We start from the raw sequence: 19,136 nt of genomic DNA, 5'->3' as shown, positions 1-19,136 counted from the left end.
AACTCAGGATATACAGCAAGATTCTGAGCCGATGCAGACTGAACCGATTCAAGAACTGCCACCAGTTCCTGAAGAGGTAGTTGCCCCGCAGCCTGTACAAGGTGATGAGGGTCCAACTTTAAGACGGTCTACTCGGATAAGGCGATCGGCAGTTCCTAGTTATTATGTTTCGTATCTACAAGAATCTGACATAGGGGCTGAAGATGATCCTGAAACATTCTCTCAAGCCACAAATTGTGCACAGTCTGACTTATGGTTAGAAGCCATGAAAGATGAGATGAATTCCATGAAGGACAATGGAGTTTGGGATCTTGTTGAGTTGCCTAATGGGGCCAAGGCCATTGGCTGTAAATGGGTTTTTAAGACTAAAAGAAACTCATTAGGCAACATTGAGAGATACAAGGCCCGGCTTGTTGCCAAGGGATTTACTCAAAAAGAAGGAATCGATTACAAGGAGACTTTTTCTCCTGTATCAAAGAAAGATTCACTTCGGGTCATTCTGGCATTAGTTGCACATTTTAATCTTGAGTTGCAACAAATGGATGTGAAAACCGCTTTCCTAAATGGTGATCTAGAAGAGGAGGTTTATATGAAACAACCTGAAGGTTTCTCTTCTAGGGGTGGTGAGCATTTAGTATGTAAGCTTAAGAAATCCATATACGGTTTAAAACAAGCCTCCCGTCAATGGTACATCAAGTTCGATGGGGTAATTTCTTCATTTGGTTTTGTTGAAAATCCCTCGGATAACTGTATATACCAGAAGGTGAGTGGGAGTAAAATTTGCTTTCTTGTTTTATATGTGGATGACATCTTACTTGCCACCAATGATAAGGGGATGCTTCGTGATGTGAAACAATTTCTTTCTAAAAACTTTGATATGAAGGATATGGGTGATGCCTCTTATGTTATTGGCATTAAAATTCAGAGAGATAGGTCCCGAGGTATACTGGGTTTATCTCAAGAAACCTATATAAACAAAGTTTTAGAGAGATTTCATATGCAAAATTGTTCACCGAACGCTGCTCCCATATCTAAGGGGGATAGATTCAGTTTGGACCAATGTCCGAAAAATGATTTGGAGAAGGAATCCATGGAGAACATCCCTTATGCTGCAGCAGTTGGATGTCTTGGATATATCCAAGTCTGTACGAGGCCGGATATTGCTTTTGCGGTTGGAATGCTAGGGCGTTACCAACACAATCCGGGGTTGGACCATTGGAGAGCTGTAAAGAAGGTTCTAAGGTATCTCAAAGGAACCAAAGGTTACAAGCTTGGGTTTAGGCAGACGGACAATTTAGATCTTGTCGGTTATTCAGACGCGGACTTTGCTGGCTGTGTTGATTCTCGAAAATCAACTTCAGGGTGCGTCTTCATTATGGCCGGTGGGGCTATCTCATGGAGAAGTGTTAAACAGTCCTTAATAGCTACTTCTACCATGGAAGCCGAGTTCGTTTCCTGTTTCGAGGCTACTTCACAGGGTGTTTGGCTAAAGAATTTTATCTCTGGGCTTAGAATTATGGATTCTATATCTAAGCCATTGAAAGTCTACTGTGACAACTCAGCTGCAGTCTTCCTAGCTAAGAACGACAAAAGTGGAAGTCGAACTAAGCACATCGACATCAAGTTCTTAGCAATTAGGGAGCGTGTCAAAAATAAAGTTGTATTCATTGAACACATTCATACTGAGTTGATGTTAGCAGATCCCTTGACTAAAGGCATGCCACCATTTAAGTTCAAGGATCTGATTCAGAAAATGGGACTTTCGCCCAATTTGTAATTTGTATATATACATTCAGTTTTAATAAAATTCTTTAGTATTCAGACATTTTCTCAATTAAGTGTGTACACCTTCATTTACTTTATATTGATGAGAAAATGTACTTCAGGGACTTGGAATAAACATAGGGTTTATTTCGTTGGGTTTTGTTTCCTAAGTAAGTGCCCAATGGCAGTTTGCATTTGATCATAATGGATACTACTCGTGCTAATGAGAACATATCATTATGGTTGGTGTTTTTCTGTTATTGAGTGGTAGTGCTTGCACCAAGTGGGAGAATGTAACGTTTATCCGTTACTATTATTATAACATTAGGATAAGTTATGATAATATTCAGTATTTGATATGTGGTGCAACACTAATAACCTAATAACTAGACTACCATTATGATTAGGAGTCTGGTTAGGGTTTAGGAGACCTAAAGACAATCAACCACAATGATGGCCAGTGGTTATATAAGGTCACTAGTCCTCTCACTGCTCACATTACATACCTCATACACCATCTAGAGAGAGCTGAGTAAAGTGAGAGACAAAGCACTTATCATCTCTGCAGTAGTCCGGATCGCTCAACCGTAAGAAGAACTATGGCTGGAGGTTAGTACGATCCTATTATCACATATAAGATTATGCATGTGATATTTTAGTCTAACAGTTTCTTCTCATTATTCCGGTCAGCAAACATCATCTGGTGAAGCCTTCTCTATAGATGCATAACCAGCATGGAAACCGACGTCATATTTTAAATTTTACATGCATTTTAATTCTCTATATGTATTATTTTATCCTAAATTAAAAATAAAAATTCAAAATATATGTAAAATTTAAAATAAACTTAATAATTGTTGTGATATGAGGACCAAAATAATCACTTTAGGAAATACTTAAGAATGGCATTAACAACACTACGTAATTAACATATTGATTTTATAAATTATTACTATTTAAAAAATAAAGAACACAATAGTTTGAGATACGGAGTAATTGGTAATTAAGCATCGTGGACATGATAAAGAGCTTTGGGTACACTTTCTCCGGAGTAAACTAAACTCTTTGGATGCTAATTGTTATATTATGGACCAGGGTCCACCATGCGGCATGCGCATGGTGGAACGAATATAAATGATATATATCCGGTTAACAAATTACTTACATATTACAATTAACATATTATATACTAACCGTTAACATATGATGTACCTTTAGTTTATTTATACATACGTAATCAGGAAGGTACATAATAAATTAACTGCAAGTACATAATCCGAATATTGTTTTGAACTAAAGTACACAATGCAAGGTGTGCTTTGGTCCATTATATAATTTACACTTTAGATGCAAGCTAGGCTGAGTTTAGATTAGTTTCATAGTGGTTACGTTGGTGCACATATGGACATACTAGATGTTGTATGCAAATAAATAAATAAAATTACACATCTCGTAATTAAAATTAATCTACTCATCTTGCATGGGCTAGATCATTAACTCTTGTCATTAGTTAAAATAATTGTACTTTTTTAAAGGAAAATAATTGTACTTGGTAAGTTGGTATTGAACAATAATCATAAAAGTGCACAAAGTAATATAAAATATAATATTTTAATGCACTAATGTATAAAAATTGTGATAAAGATGTTTGTTTGCACGCACGCACGATTTTTTCTTTTCAATTAGGTCCTCAATTTTAATGGTTTTATCCAATTGAATTCTCGGCTCTTAGAATTGAGGATTAGATCAATATTGTATACATTCTTAGTGTTTAAGATATTCCATTTTTTAATTAGCTACAAATCGATTATTATTTGACGTAAGATTAATGTCTTCGTTGGGAAGCTAATTGCTAAAATCAGTTGATGCAGGTTGTTATAATTGTACTTGCTATTGAACAATAATCATAAAAGTGTACAAAGTAATATAAAATATAAGATTTTCATGCACTAATGTATAAAATTGTGATAAAGATGTTTGTTCGGCCGCACGCACGCACGATTGGTTGTTTTTAATTAGGTCCTCAATTTCGATGGTTTTATCCAATTGAATTCTCGATTCTTAGAATCAACGATTAGATCAATAAAAACCACTGTACTTGATGACTAAATTGGACAGAATCACTATAGTTGAAAACTAATTTAGGAAAAACTACTTGTATATCACCTTACATTTTAAGGTCAGAGCACATGCATTAACACATCATCCTCCACCTCAAAACCTTTCAGCATAAGCTGCAACCTTTTATACATTCTTAGTGTTTAAGAAGTTCCATTTTTAGCTACAAATTAAAGTAAGATTAATGAGTTACATTTTTTTCAAGTTATAAATTTAGATTTATATCTCATCACTCACATATTTTTACTTGTATTAGAAAGAAAGCCAAGAATGCAGTTTTTACTAGTTAAAGAGTAAAGTTTTATTATAACTAAAATTTGAATGAATATTTAACAAATTTTGAAAGGATTAAAGAAATAGTAACAATTTTATTATCTAAATATATAATAAAAAAATGTATATGTGCATCGCACGCGCACTGCACGGATAATTGGGCAATTATTTGCTCGAATTCAAGTAAATATAACATTAAAAAACACAATTGATACAACTCATTTCATCAATTGCACTATATAATATTCATTGTTATAATTTATATTTGTATATTCATCAAAATAGTTTAAATATATACTATTACTAAATTAAAGTAAGATTAAAGTATTCGTTGGGAAGCTAATTGCTAAATAAATAACTGCTTGTATATCACCTTACATTTTAAGGTCAGTGCACATGCATTAACACATCATCCTCCACCTCAAAACCTTTCAAAATCAGCTGCAACCTTTTATACATTCTTAGTGTTTAAGAAGTTCCATTTTTTAGCTACAAATTAAAGTAAGATTAATGAGTTATATTTTTTTCAAGTAATAAATTTAGATTTACATCTCATCACTCACATATTTTTACTTGTATTAGAAAAAAAGCCAAGAATGCAGTTTTTACTAGTTAAAGAGTAAAGTTTTATTATAACTAAAATTTGAATGAATATTTAACAAAATTTAAAAGGATTAAAGAAATAGTAACAATTTTATTATCTAAATATATAATAAAAAAATGTATGTATGCATCGCACATGCATTGCACGCGCATTGCACGCGCATTGCACGCGTACTGCATGGATAATTGGGCAATTATTTGCTCGAATTCAAGTAAATATAATATTAAAAAACATAATCGATACAACTCATTTCATCTATTGCACTATATAATATTCGTTGATATAATTTATATTTGTATATTCATCAAAATAGTTTGAATATATACTATTACTAAATTAAAGTAAGATTAATGTAATTTCAAAAAAAAAAAAAAGTAAGATTAATGTCTTCGTTGGGAAGCTAATTGCTAAATAAATATCTGCTTGTATATCACCTTACATGTGCACATGCATTAACACATCATCCTCCACCTCAAAACCTTTAAACATCAGCTGCAACCTTTTATACATTCTTAGTGTTTAAGAAGTTCATTTTTTAGCTACAAATTAAAGTAAGATTAATGTCTTCGTTGGGAAGCTAATTGCTAAAATTAGTTGAGGCAGGTTGTTATTAAGTAAGCTTCATCATAATTCCAATGCTCTCATTCTCAGTTCTCACTCATCCCTTACTGATTCTCTCAACGAATTTTTCTTCAATATTCTTCTTCTTCTTCTTCTTCTCCTTCTCTCGATCAACTTCTCACTTCAATATGTTTGTCCTCCTCTCAACTTCTCACTTCATCGTAATTCCAATGCTCTCATTCTCACTCATCCCTTACTGATCCTCTCTGCAACTCTTCCAAAAAATTTATCCGTGCACCGCACGTGCATCGCACGCGCACCACACGGATAATTGAGCAATTATTTGCTCGAATTCAAGTAATTAAGGATAACATAAAAAAACACAATCGATACAACACATTTCATCAATTGTACTATATAATATTCGTTGTTATAATTTATATTTGTATATTCATCAAAATATTCTTAAAGATTATAACAAATAAAAATACTAGTAACAATCATATATATATATATATATATATATATATATATATATATATATATACTAATAAGAGCCCAAGAGAATTACGCCTATAATATGGGTAAAAAAAATGACGGTGAAATTTTTAATCAAATTAATGGCTCAGATTGATCAGATTTTAATTTTTCCTTTTAGATTTCCTAATTTAACCTTAATTATATGATTATCCGTTAACTTTTCTGTTAGATATTATCTTCTAGTTAATTTTTGTTAATTTACCGTTAACTTATTCATTGATTTCAATAAGAAAGGTCTTAGGTTCGAACCCCGTCTCAATCAAAGTTGACATAATTAGTACTCTATTTTACTATTATTAAATTAAAAATAATAATAATTTAGTAGCTACAACAAAAAACAATAAATATACAATGTGTCTACAATGTCCTTATTCAAAAAAAAAAAAAAAAAATTATTCATTTTCAATAAATTAAATAAGAGAAATAATTTCATTAGTTATATTGTCTTTATTTTTCTCTAATATAAAAATTCTTTACATTCAAATTCATCAATTGATTATATTCGCTACAATGTCTTTATTCCAAAAAAAAAAATTTATCTATTATCAATAAATTAATTAAGAGAAATAATTTAATTAGTTATATTATCTAAAAAAAAATGTCCTTGTTTGTCAATCAGCAGTTAGCAAATTTTGATAATTGTAATATAATTTTAATGAGACAATATTGTATTTTTAGACTTTCTCATATTTTATTTTTGAGTCTAGATGTCTATTTATCTAAGTCCCAAATCAAGTCATAAGTCCTACAAATTTAATAGCAAAATAGAAATATCCATAATGTTATTATTTGTGATTTAATTGCTATGGAGGACACTGAAGGATCAAGCCGTGGAATGGTTAAGGAACAATGTTTGTTATGAAAGGGGGGATGAGACTGAAGCTAATGAGGGGACGACGAACTTGAAGATGACACCTGGAGAAAGCAACAATTTGTCTCACTCAAGAAATTTTAACATGAAGACCGAAAGCTGTTGCAGTATTGAAGATTTGAGTTGATGAACGGCCGAGATTGAAGTTCTAAAGGCAATTCACAAGATCGAAGAGAGTAATATTTCGATACAGTCGTGGTTGTTGATTGTAGTTTTGTGCAAGACATTCGTAGTTGCTAAGTGTAGTTGTGTGCAATGCATTTAGTTGGCATAGGAGTATAGCTGTGTGCAAAATACTCGGGAGAAGTGCTTGTGTAGCACTTGATTCACTATTTGTAATTATATGAAAAAAATAGTGAATTTTCTTCTAGGCTAAAAAAGAGAAAAGTGAATGTAGGAGGATTACGCCACCTCTGAATCACTACTTGCTGCTCTCATTTATTTATCACTGTGAACTAACCCATTTTATATATATTCATTATCTGGGTTTACTACTTCTACGTATACATACAATATAGTCCATATATCTAATACAATCTTTTCTATCTGCATTTATTATTTCCTATCAGTGCATGCTAAAAGTTGACTATTAATTATCTAGTTAGAATTTCCATACGTAAAACATGCATGCATAATTTCATATTTATTTTGGCATAACTTATTGTACTAAATCATATATTCTCATACGCACATAGACGCATAGCATCCAATCTATCTTCCATTATTTATTGTACTGATCCATTTGATACTCTGATAAATTTGTCCGGCTTAGTATCTACTATGTTCGCATGTGAACCAAAACTTGCATACATATTATTTAAGTTATTTCAAGCATATCCAACGTATTGCATGTAATATATCTCTCTGTTTTTACATAACACTTTACTTGTTAAATTATTCCGATGTGCATCCAAGTTGAATATCTTGTTATTTATTTGTAACTTGGAGTTGAAATTATCAAAGTATTATTTATTGTGAAAAAGTTTAAAAAGTCTATTCACCCCCCTCTAGCTAGACTTTTTACCACCCTATCGGGACCAACAAATTTGACCAGGGAATTATATATTGGTAAAAAGATATTTAAAAAAATTAACTGTTTAGATTAACATGTTAAATGATCTAAGGGTACACATATAATAATAATAATAATAATAATAATAATAATAATAATAATAATAATAATAATAATTTTTTTCGTGTATGAAACCGGTAAAACACTAGTTTATATTTTGATTTTTTTAACACTAGCCCTGCACATGCGTTCTACGTAGTAGCTTAGGGTAATACCCAGTGAACAAAATTATTCTATAGAATGAAAATAATGATAAAAATAATAATGTAGTCTTGCATGAAAATAATGATAAAAATAATAATGTAGTCTTGCATGAACAGAAATATCATCAAGAGTGCACATTAGGATCGTGACTTAAATTATATAATTTGACCTACTCAAAAAAAAGAAGTGTAATTAAGTCCCTAAACTATCCAAAATTATGTAGTTCCTCATGTGGTGGTCATCGTCTTAAAAGTTTATTATTTTTTTAATTTATTTTTATAATTTTAAATTAAAAAAATAAACTAAAATAAAATAAAAACCCGCCCTCCTCGTCATCCGACCAACAGGTGTCAAATATTTAGAAAGAAGTTTGTGGTTCATGCGACCAACTTTGTTGTCACGGCATATCCAACAATATTTGATGGATTTGACCAACTTCAGCGTTTAAATCAAGTAAAAATACTGAAAATAATTAACGTTTGGAATAATTTATTACTCCAAATCGTCAAAATTTAAGTTACAGCATTTCAATTCAGCGATTAGAAATATTCTTTTGTACGTAATTTCACTAATGCCCCAAACTCCTAATGTGGAGAAGAAAAGTGGTGCATAATTGGCACAACTTCTAATTTGGAGCATGACCCCATGCATAACAAGGTTTTTTTCTCTCTCACACACACACACACACACACACACACACACACACACACACACATATATATATATATATATATATATATAGGGTTGAGTTCACATGATGACATTAATATATAGAGGACTATGAGGACAAATCATATCCATCCAATCTTAGAGATTTAATGGCTACGATCTTGTCCATATATTGTTTTGATTCAGGCCAATAAATAATAAGGGAGGGCAAAGAAGACAATTGTGAGGAATTTTAATTTTGGAAGGATTGTAATTAACAATCTTAGAATCTTAAAAGGAGTATAATCACTGTAAGAAATCACATCCTAATAAGGAATGTGACGAGGCAATGCACATCTATGAACGAAGACCAGCAGAGCGCATCTTACATCACCATGGATGACGTCCAGCATATCAGAGAGCTACTAACACCAGCATTTACGTATGTTGGTGTATTTTGACTTTCGTGTGCCATCTTGTAAAATAATGTGTGCCATGCATATGTAAATCGTGTGCATCATTATAGTAGGTCGTGTGCCACAGTTATAAATAAGCAACAAAAAAAGTGCGAAAACTCTGTACATCGAATTTTGGTGGGGAAGTGCATTAGCGTGTGGAAGAAGGTTTGTGTGGCCATCATAGAATTACAATCGTTGGGGAGGTGGGAAATCCGTATCATGTAGGGTACTGGGTTATCAAATCGTGAGTCATGCCTTTGAAACTCGTGTGCCATGGTTCAGGATATCGTGTGCATCTTGACATTATGTCGTGTGCCACAATAGAAAAACAGAAACCACATAACTTTGCACACACAGTAGGACATAATTTTTTAATGAAATATATAAATGGTGATTATTAGTACTAAAACCAAGCACACTAAAGAAGATAGGTTCGAGTGAAAGGTGATTTCAGTAATTAATATATGCTTCACTAATAATCTTTTATTGTGTCATATTTCTTTAAATCTCGTGTGCTATTTTTGAAGAAATCTTGTGCATCTTCATAATATGTCGTGTGCCATAGTAAGAAAACCATAACCACGCAGTTTTGGACACAGAGATTCTCGTAATTTTTTTAAAGTAATATATATATGTTATTTGTTACTACTGATACCAAGAACATAAAACAAGATAGGTGCTACTGTACATTTCTTAGATTAAGTAGTATATGATTCAAAGGTAAGCTATTATAGAGGCGTACACATGCTACCACTCATTTATAAATATGGAGTAAAATTTTCGATAGCAATGTTATTTGATTCATTAATTTGTAATGAAACCACATTGTACAATTCACTAGATTGCATATATAAAGCTAGTTAAAATAATAGCTTTTGATCAACGTGGTATTCATTTTGTATCCGGAGCATCACACAAAGGTTCTTGCCGCATCCGATCTATAAAATCCCGCAGGGGTCAACAAAATCACCATCATCATTATGCAATTCAGATGAACAACCCTCTGGAGGTACATCCCTGGCCTTTTTAGCTGCCAGCTACCAACATGAACAACCACAATCACTAAACCAAATTAAATATAACTCAAGGCACACACAACTCTGTACCTGTGCACACAGACAATCATAACAGTGGACACAACCTAAAATAAAATGAAAACACAACCTGGAACAGGACATGTGCACACAACATAGAGTAGAAATGCACACATTACCCAAAAATGGTGCACACGGAAAACTAAAACAGTGCCATATTGTGCCATATTTTTTTTCATTTATGCTCTCTTACTACTATTCTCCATCCTCCTTTAACATCAGGAACCATAAGTAATTGTTTAGAAAACAACACACAAACCCCACACGACACACCCAAACGAAGCAAAAAAAAAAAAAAAAAAAATCAACAAAAACACAATTTATAATACTTTGAACTAATTCAACTAGCAATTGAAAGAAAGAAAAAAAGAAAGCAATGTAAGGTGAAATTCTAAGTTTTTTTTAAAAAAAAATTAATTCAACTTAATATCTAATGATGCAACCCTTCATTTAATTCAATTTACAAAAACGGATCTCCATCACTTAAAGGCAAAAAGCCTAAAATATGTGCAGGTTTAATCCCAATTCAAGCATAATGAATTGAGATTAATCAATCTGTAAACAAAATCATCACAATAATATTGAAAATCAAGAAAATAAAACGCATGTCATACACATAAACAATATATTAATATATAGCACATTATATAAAGGAAAACGTGAAAAAAAAATAGAAAAACTAGGGTTCAATAAACCTACCTCGCCTAATTGCTGCAGGAGACTCCGTCGTGCACTTCGACCGTCGACAGCCACCAACTTCCGCCATTACTACCACCTTCGACTGCAACGAGAGGAGGGCAACGCAAATGTCTTGGAAAATCGAAAAGATTTAGGGAAGAAAAAGAAAACTTTAAAATAGGAGAGAGAGAGAGAGAGAGAGAGAGAGAGATAAGACAAGTAGAATACAACCTCTGTCCGATAAAAAAGGGGTACAACGATAAACACAAATGGCCATTTACTGTATTACCCCCTTCCCTAAAAAAAAAAAAAAACAAAATTAGAATAAAACACTCAATTTAATCAAATAATCTCCCTTAATCTACATCATCTATTATTACAATCCAATGCACCATATTTGTCCTCATAGTCCTCTATAATATCCTTGTCCTCATTTGAATACATCCATATATATATATATATATATATATATATATATATATATATATATATATATATATATATATATATATATAGGATTATAAGAGAACACTTGCTTAGGTGAGAACGTGTGAACAAATCGTGTGCATCCATCTAATATTTTTAAATGGTCTAGATTAGATTATATGTGTGCGAACGTGAATTAAATTAAATGTGTGCAAACGCGATTAAGTGTGTTTGCACACATTTAATTCGTGTTTGCACACACTTAATCTAATCTAGAGCATTACAAAATATTAGATGGATGCACACGATTTGTTCTCGTGTTCTCACATAAGCTAGTGTTCTCATTGGAACCCTACTCCATAACTCGAACTTTAGTGCATGTAAATGTGTTATATGTGCAAGTAGTTGGTGCACCTTTGCAAGTAAAAATTGCAGGTAAAATCACTTACATGTGCACTTACTTTCACCTATGGTGGTTTTTGATTGGATGTAATTTAGTTGTAATTGAATTGTAATTCAATGAAGACTTCAATTACAGTGTTTAGTTAGATGGAATTGCAAAAGGATGAAATTGTATTCCATCCTTTTGTTGAATTGCAATTCATGGGGTAACTCCATGAATATTCAATGCTTTTGGGAAAGAAAAAAGTGTAAGAAATGACAAAAATACCCTTGTTGGTTGTTATTATTATTACTAGTTTTTCTACGCGCTTTGCGCGAATAGGATAATGCCCAATACATATTGACGGATATATTAGGAACCGACCCGCACCGACACGAGGGCGCGGACAAGAACGGGTCCCGGGGCGGCGCCACGTACCCGCCCCGGACGGGGCCTCGCCACGTGGCCCCCGCACGGGCCACGTCGGAGGCCGGGCCGACTTCCAAATGGGCTCGGCCCGAGCCCATGACGGGCTCGGCCTGACCCCACAGCACGGCCCGGTCGCGAGACCGGGCGCGGTCAACTCGGATCTAACCACCCCCCGCTTTAGGGGGTGGCGGTTAGGGGCGGGGGTTGTATAAAAACCCCCCACCTTGTCTAGTTAGGACACGCTCTACATTTCCTACATACTTTGTCCTAAAATACTACTGTAATAGCCAATTCTACGGCATTTAATACAATCTACGGTCTCACGGCTTTCACTATATCGCTCGTATCATTTATTTATTATTCGTACTCTTATTCGGGTTAGTTAAGTCGGACCCCCGGTTTAATTAATTCCATCATTGGTGCTCTTTTTGAGAGCTGCTGTACAAGCTTAAGCGCTCTCCCCGCTATTGTTCATCGACAGCGATGGCACGATCGAGATCTAGCACTCGTCATATCAATGGTTCCAGCGGCACCCAGCTCGTCGCGAACGGGAACGGCCCCAACGGGGCCCCCGCCCCCAGCATCCAACCAACCGCCTTCGCCAGGTCTGGGGAGGATCTGAGGGCCCAGCTCACCAACCACCGTAGTAGTGTTGCGCCACCAGCACCCCCCGCCGCCCCCGCTCCAGCTCGCGCACTCATCCGGGAAGGGGTGGCGGTCTTCGAACAAGCTTCCACCGCGCTGGCACGCGTCGCGGCAGGTCTCCGAGCAGAGGAACAAGCCGCCTTAGGCCCCGCCGGGGAGGCGCCGGCGTCACCTCTGCCTCCTCCCACCCGGGGGTGCAGCGGCCCGAGCACCCGACCGCCCCAGGCACCTGCCACCCAGGGGGAGGTCAACTCGCCTCGACCATCAGAGAGGCGGGGAGGAGGAGATTCCCGCCGAGACCGCCAGCGTGACGACGATGGAAGGGCGCCGACCCAAACCAGGCCCGCCTTGGAGAGGTTGGGCGATCGCGTGATAGCCCGGGATAGGTCGGGTCCGAGGCCGGCCAACGGGCCACCGGCGGCGAAGTCATGTTCCCGCCAGCCGCCGCGACAGGGATCGGTCACTCGGAGGTCGCCGAGCCATGGGCCCCGCGCCAAGCCGCGACACGAGGCAGCCTCGCGCGGGTCAGCAGGTCGGGTCCCCCGCCTCCACCCGCGACGCGAGCAGGCCTCCCGGATCGAACGATCGGGGGAAACGAAAGGTAGAGCTCCGAGCTCCCATCGGGTGGAGGTCGAGAAGCTGCAGAGGAGGATGGACGAGCTCCAACAGAAGATTGATGAGAGGGACGGGTCTCCAGAGCCCCAGGGCGTGTTGGCATCCCCATTCGCGGACACCATCATGGCAGAGCCCCTACCTCGAGACTTTCGCTTTCCCACCATTAAAGCATACTCAGGGACCACGGACCCGCGGGCACACCTGACCAGATACAGAGCAGCCATGATGATCACCGAGGCAACAGATGCCATCCTATGTAGGGGGTTCTTCGCCACCCTGGACGGGCAGGCACACGATTGGTTCGGGTCCCTCCCGGCGGGGTCCATCTACACCTTTGCGGACCTCACCCGGCAGTTCCTATCCCATTTCGCCACCAGTATACAGCGGAAGAAGCAAATTGCCGACCTATGTGATTTGAAACAGGGGAGCTCGGAATCACTCGCTGAGTACCTCAGCAAGTGGAAGAAAGAGTCCATGGGGGTCGCCGACTTTGATGGGAAGTCGGCCATAGTGATTTTCCGAAACAACCTGAGGTCGGGCGCCTTTCACCAAGACCTCATCAGGTACCCCCCCAGGACCTATAACGACCTGATGGACAAGGCAGCAAGGTATGCTGACGCCGATGCTGCCGAGAAGAGGAAGAAGGAGCAGGAGGAAGGACGTGGTCGGAAAGACAAGGCACCCCAGGAGGAACGCAAGGCGCCGCGGCCGCACCGACGTGAGTACGCTGAGGGGCCCAGACTGAACCCCACACGCTATTTCACCCCGCTGACACAACCAGTGGGTAACATCTTGGCGCACGCGGAGGACCAGGGAATCGTGGTGTTCCCGAAGGAGGAGTGCATGAAGATATCGGCAAGGGGGGACCCCAACAAGTACTGCAGGTTCCACAGGCAAAAAGGGCACGATACGGACGAATGCATCCTCTTGAAGCGACAAATTGAGGAACTCATCCAAATGGGTTACCTCGGCCAATTCATTAAGAGGCCCGGCCAGGCGCAAGGGCAGGCGCAGGGCCAGAAGCCAGGCAATGTATGGAGAAAGGGGGGTGGCCAGGCGCCACAGGCGCCATCCACCTCGGCTCCCCGCAAGAGGGACCACCACGACCACAGCTCCGAGGAGGAGGAGAAGACGACGGAGGACTCCCAGCCCCCGAAGAAGCGGACCATTTACGTCATCTTTGGGGGGCCCGAGGGAGGGGACTCACCAGCCGAGCGGAAGAGGTGGGCGAGGAGCTTGTACGTGGGGGAGGTCACACGTACCCCCCACGAGAAGAAACCAAAGAAGGAGCCCATCATGTTCACCGACGCCGACCTGCCAGATGGGCCCCTCCCCCACTGAGACGCCCTGGTGATCAAGCTGGACATAAACAACGTGGTGGTGCACCGGGTGCTCGTAGACACGGGCAGCTCGGTGAACGTCATGTACTACGACACGTTTACCCAGCTGGGACTCTCAAGAGGACAGCTGGAGCAAGTACGGACCCCCCTGTCCGGGTTCACGGGGGATTCGATCGAAACGGAGGGTTCGATCAATTTGGAGGTGGAGATAGGCACCCCACTGCACACCAGGAAGTGGGAGGTCGAGTTCGTAGTCGTCAAGATCAGTTGCGCCCAAAACATCATTCTCGGTCGGCCCGCCCTGGAGGACCTCATGTGTGTGATTTCTATGGAGCACCTGTGCCTCAAGTTCCCGACACCCACCGGGGTTGAGGTCGCCCGGGGAGACCAAAAGGTGAGCCGCAGCTGCTACCTGAAGGCGTGCCGCCAAATTGGTCAGAAGGACTTCCAGGTCCATACCATTGCTGAGAAGGCGTTTCGAGAGGAGGCAGGTCGACCTCGAGCCGAGCCCGTGGTCGAGACAGAGGAGGTCATCCTCGACCTCAGCCGACCTGACCGGGTCGTGAAGGTAGGGGTCGGCCTCCCGGCCGACCTCCGGGCACGGATAATCGACACTATCAAGAGCTACAAGGAGGTCTTCGCATGGGGCCCCGAGGATATGCCGGGCCTGAGCCGAGACGTGATCACGCATAAGCTGGCTGTTGACCCCGCGGTCAAGCCAGTCCAGCAACGCAAAAGGTACCTCTCCGCTGAGAGGAGGGAGTTCGTCAAAAGGAGGTCGACACCCTGCTAGAGATTGGCCATATCCGGGAGGTCATATACCCCACGTGGTTAGCAAACGTAGTCCTCGCCCCGAAGCCACCCACCTGGAGGATGTGCGTGGACTACACCGACCTTAACAAGGCCTGCCCTATGAACCCCTTCCCCCTCCCCAACATTGACCAGCTGGTGGACGAGACTGCAGGTTGTGCCCTTATGAGCTTCCTAGATGCGTTCCGGGGGTATCACCAAATTTTCATGGAGGAAGCCGACGAGGAGAAGACGGCCTTCACCACGCCAGAGGGGGTCTATTGCTACAAGGTCATGGTTTTCGGACTGAAAAATTCGGGTGCCACCTACATCCGAATGGTGGCCAAGGTGTTCAAGCAGGTCCTCAGCCGCAACCTCCAAGCCTACGTTGATGACATGATCGTCAAGAGCACCGACGCCGACCTCCACACGGACGACCTTACCGAGGTATTTTCGATTATGCAACGCTTCAATTTACGGTTGAACCCCAAGAAGTGTACTTTCGGGGTACACGGGGGGAAATTTTTGGGGTACAGGGTCTCGAAGAGGGGCATTGAGCCCAACCCCGACAAGGTCAAGGCCATCCTGGACATGGAACCTCCGAGGTCCCTCCGGGAGGTCCAGCGCCTCAACGGCCGGTTGGCAGCCTTGGGCCGTTTCCTTTCGAGGTCGGTCGAGAAATCGTTGCCATTCTTTGGAGTCCTCAAAAAGGCGAAGGGCTTCGAGTGGTCCGAAGAGTGCCAGAAGGTGTTCGAGGACCTCAAGACGTACCTCATGTCACTCCCCCCTGGCCAAACCCGTTAAGGGGGAGGTCCTGTACCTATACCTGGGCATCTTGCAGGCCGCGGTCAGCTCCGTGCTGGTCCGGGACGACGAGGGGGTCCAGCGGCCCGTATACTACACGAGCCGAGCTCTACGGGGGGGCGGAGGTCAGGTACACACCCGTGGAGAAGGCCATCTTTGCGGTAGATGTGATGGCAAAAAAGCTGAACCACTACTTCCAGGCCCACCCCGTGCAGGTCCTCACAAATCAGCCACTAGACGCGGTGCTAAGGGCCTCGGGGTCGGCCAGCAGGTTGGTCAGGTGGGCCATGCGGCTGAGCCAATTCGACATCCAATTCAAGCCCAGACCCGCCATCAAGGGGTAGGCACTGGCTGACTTCATAGTCGAGTGTACCGCCCGGGAGGCCATGGAGCGGGTCCAGGAGGACGACGAGGAATGGTGGACCCTCTCAACGGACGGGTCCTCTAGCGCCAAAAGTTGCGGGGGTGGAGTCGTACTCATAACCCCGGAGGGGTTCCGGACCTACTACGCCCTCCGCTTCGCGTTCAAGTTATCCAACAACGAAGCCGAGTATGAGGCGCTCCTAGGGGGGCTCCGCCTCGCGCTAAACATGAGGGTGGAAAAGCTCAAAATCCGGTGTGACTCCAGACTCGTCGTGGGACAGGTCACAGGTGAATTTGAGGCAAGTGACGAAAGAATGAGGAGGTACCGGGACATGGTGCTCCAGCTACTGGGGTAGCTGATCAACTACGAGGTCCTACAGGTGCCTCGGGACCAGAACACAGACGCTGACATCTTGTCCAAGCTCGCCCAAGGGGCCCCAGAACATATCTCAAAAATAGCCCGAATTGAGGATTTCGAGAGGTCGAGCCTGGACGCCTACCCGGTCCTACCCGTGCAAACCAGGCCTCCCTGCTGGTTGGACCACCTCAAGGAATACAAGAGAACAGGTGCACTGCCTCCCGACGAGGCCGATGCCAAGATGGTGAAACGACGAGCTCCCACGTACGTAATCATGGGAGACATACTTTACAAGAGGTCCTATAACGGCGCCTTGTTGCGCTGCCTATACCCGGACGAAGCCAGGGCGGTCATGGAAGAAATCCACGAGGGGACCTGCTCCGCCCACCAAGGGGCCTTCGCCATGTCCCGAAGGGCCATCATACAGGGGTACTTTTGGCCCAAAATGGCCAAGGAGTGCGCTGACTACGCTAGGGGTTGCGAGACCCGCCAGCATTTCCAAGTCACCCCCGGCCGACCCGCCACGAGCTACACCCCCATCAGCTCGGTCATCTCCTTCTCCAGGTGGGGAGTGGACCTAGTGGGAGCTCTGCCTATGGGGTCGGGAAAAATGAAATACCTCATAGTGGCAGTGGACTACTTTACCAAGTGGGTGGAGGCGGAACCACTGGCGACCATAACAAGCGCCCGTTGCAAGCACTTTGTGTACAAAAACATTTTGTGCCGTTTTGGGGTCCCGATGCAACTCATCACCGACAACGGACGCCAATTCGAGGGGCAAGAGTTCAAGGGGTTCTGTGCAGAATGGCACATTACTCACAGCCGGGTAGCCGTGTGCTATCCCCAAGCAAATGGGCAGGTGGAGAATGCCAATCGCACCATAGTGGGCGGTCTGAAAAAGAAATTGGAATCCGCAGGGGGGTCGTGGGTAGAGGAGCTCGACGCCATTCTATGGGCCTACCGCACCACCCCCCGGAGGGCCACGGGGGAAACACCTTTCTCCTTGGCCTACGGGTTCGAAGCTCGGGCCCCCGCAGAGGTAGTCATACCTTCCCGCCGGGAGGAGGACTATGACCCCGACATGAATGAGGAGCACCATACAACTGACCTCCACCTGATCGATGACAGGCGCGAAGCAGCTGCGATTCGAGCTGAGAATTACCAGAGGCAAACCAAAGCTTACCATGACAAGCGGGTACGGCCCCGCTACTTCCAAGCGGGAGACTACGTGCTCAGGAGGAGAGAGGCAAGCCAGCCCCAGGCGGGAGGAAAATTTGCTGCCAACTGGGAAGGCCCACACATTGTAGCAGCCGTGGTCCGCCCGGGTAGCTACAAGCTCAAGACCCCCAAAGGGAAGATGATAGCCAGGGTCTGGAACTCAGAACACCTGCTAAAGTTCTACCAATAGACCCGCCGCGTGAAAGGTGGACCCTGGAACGCTGTTTTAAGAGGAAGACCATTCCCCTCCCCCAATAATGTTTTAGTGAACGGCAATAATATCACAACATTGGTTTTCATCCATTCTTTCTCCTTAAAAAAAAATCATGAAACAAAGGGGAATGAGTACTCACTCACGTCTTCCCCTGCGGACCCTAAGGGGGCACGAGGTCCGACCACGCGTACTAACCCCGACGGAGGACGCACCCTAAGGGGGCACGAGGGCCGACCTCGCGTACTAACCCCGACGGAAGAGCCCGGGGGCACAGTCCGAAAGGATTGGGCCCGAGCGGCTAGCGCGCACCCTAAGAGGGCACGAGGCCCAACCTCGCGTACAAACCCCGACGGAGGAGCCCAGTGGTTTGGCCCGACAGGACTAGGCTCGAGCGGTTAGGCACATCCTAAGGGGGCGCGAGGTCCGACCTCACGTACCAACCCCGACGGAAGAGCCCGACGGCGTAGTCCGGAAAGACTTATCCCAAGCGGCTGACGCACCCTAAGGGGGCACGAGGTCTGACCTCGCGTACCAACCCCGACGGGGAGTCCGATGGCGTAGTCTTGTAGGACTATGTTTTGAGACTAACACTAGGCAAAAAAAAAAAAAAAAATACAGGAGTAAATAGGCAAACATAAGTCCCAAGCACATAATAAAGATCCAACGTT

The 19,136-nt window shown here is 42.3% G+C and overlaps 1 pseudogene; it reads left to right on the top strand.

Moving 5' to 3' along the window:
• Window positions 1-4,691, top strand: part of LOC109160763 — a 67,586-nt pseudogene extending 62,895 nt beyond the window's left edge.
• The last annotated feature ends 14,445 nt before the right edge of the window (window positions 4,692-19,136 follow it).

This window comes from Ipomoea nil, unplaced genomic scaffold, assembly GCF_001879475.1.
Source record: "Ipomoea nil cultivar Tokyo-kokei standard unplaced genomic scaffold, Asagao_1.1 scaffold2921, whole genome shotgun sequence".
Taxonomy (NCBI): Eukaryota; Viridiplantae; Streptophyta; class Magnoliopsida; order Solanales; family Convolvulaceae; genus Ipomoea; species Ipomoea nil.
Note: the sequence above shows the minus strand (reverse complement) of the source record. Positions and strands in the feature narration are given on the sequence as shown.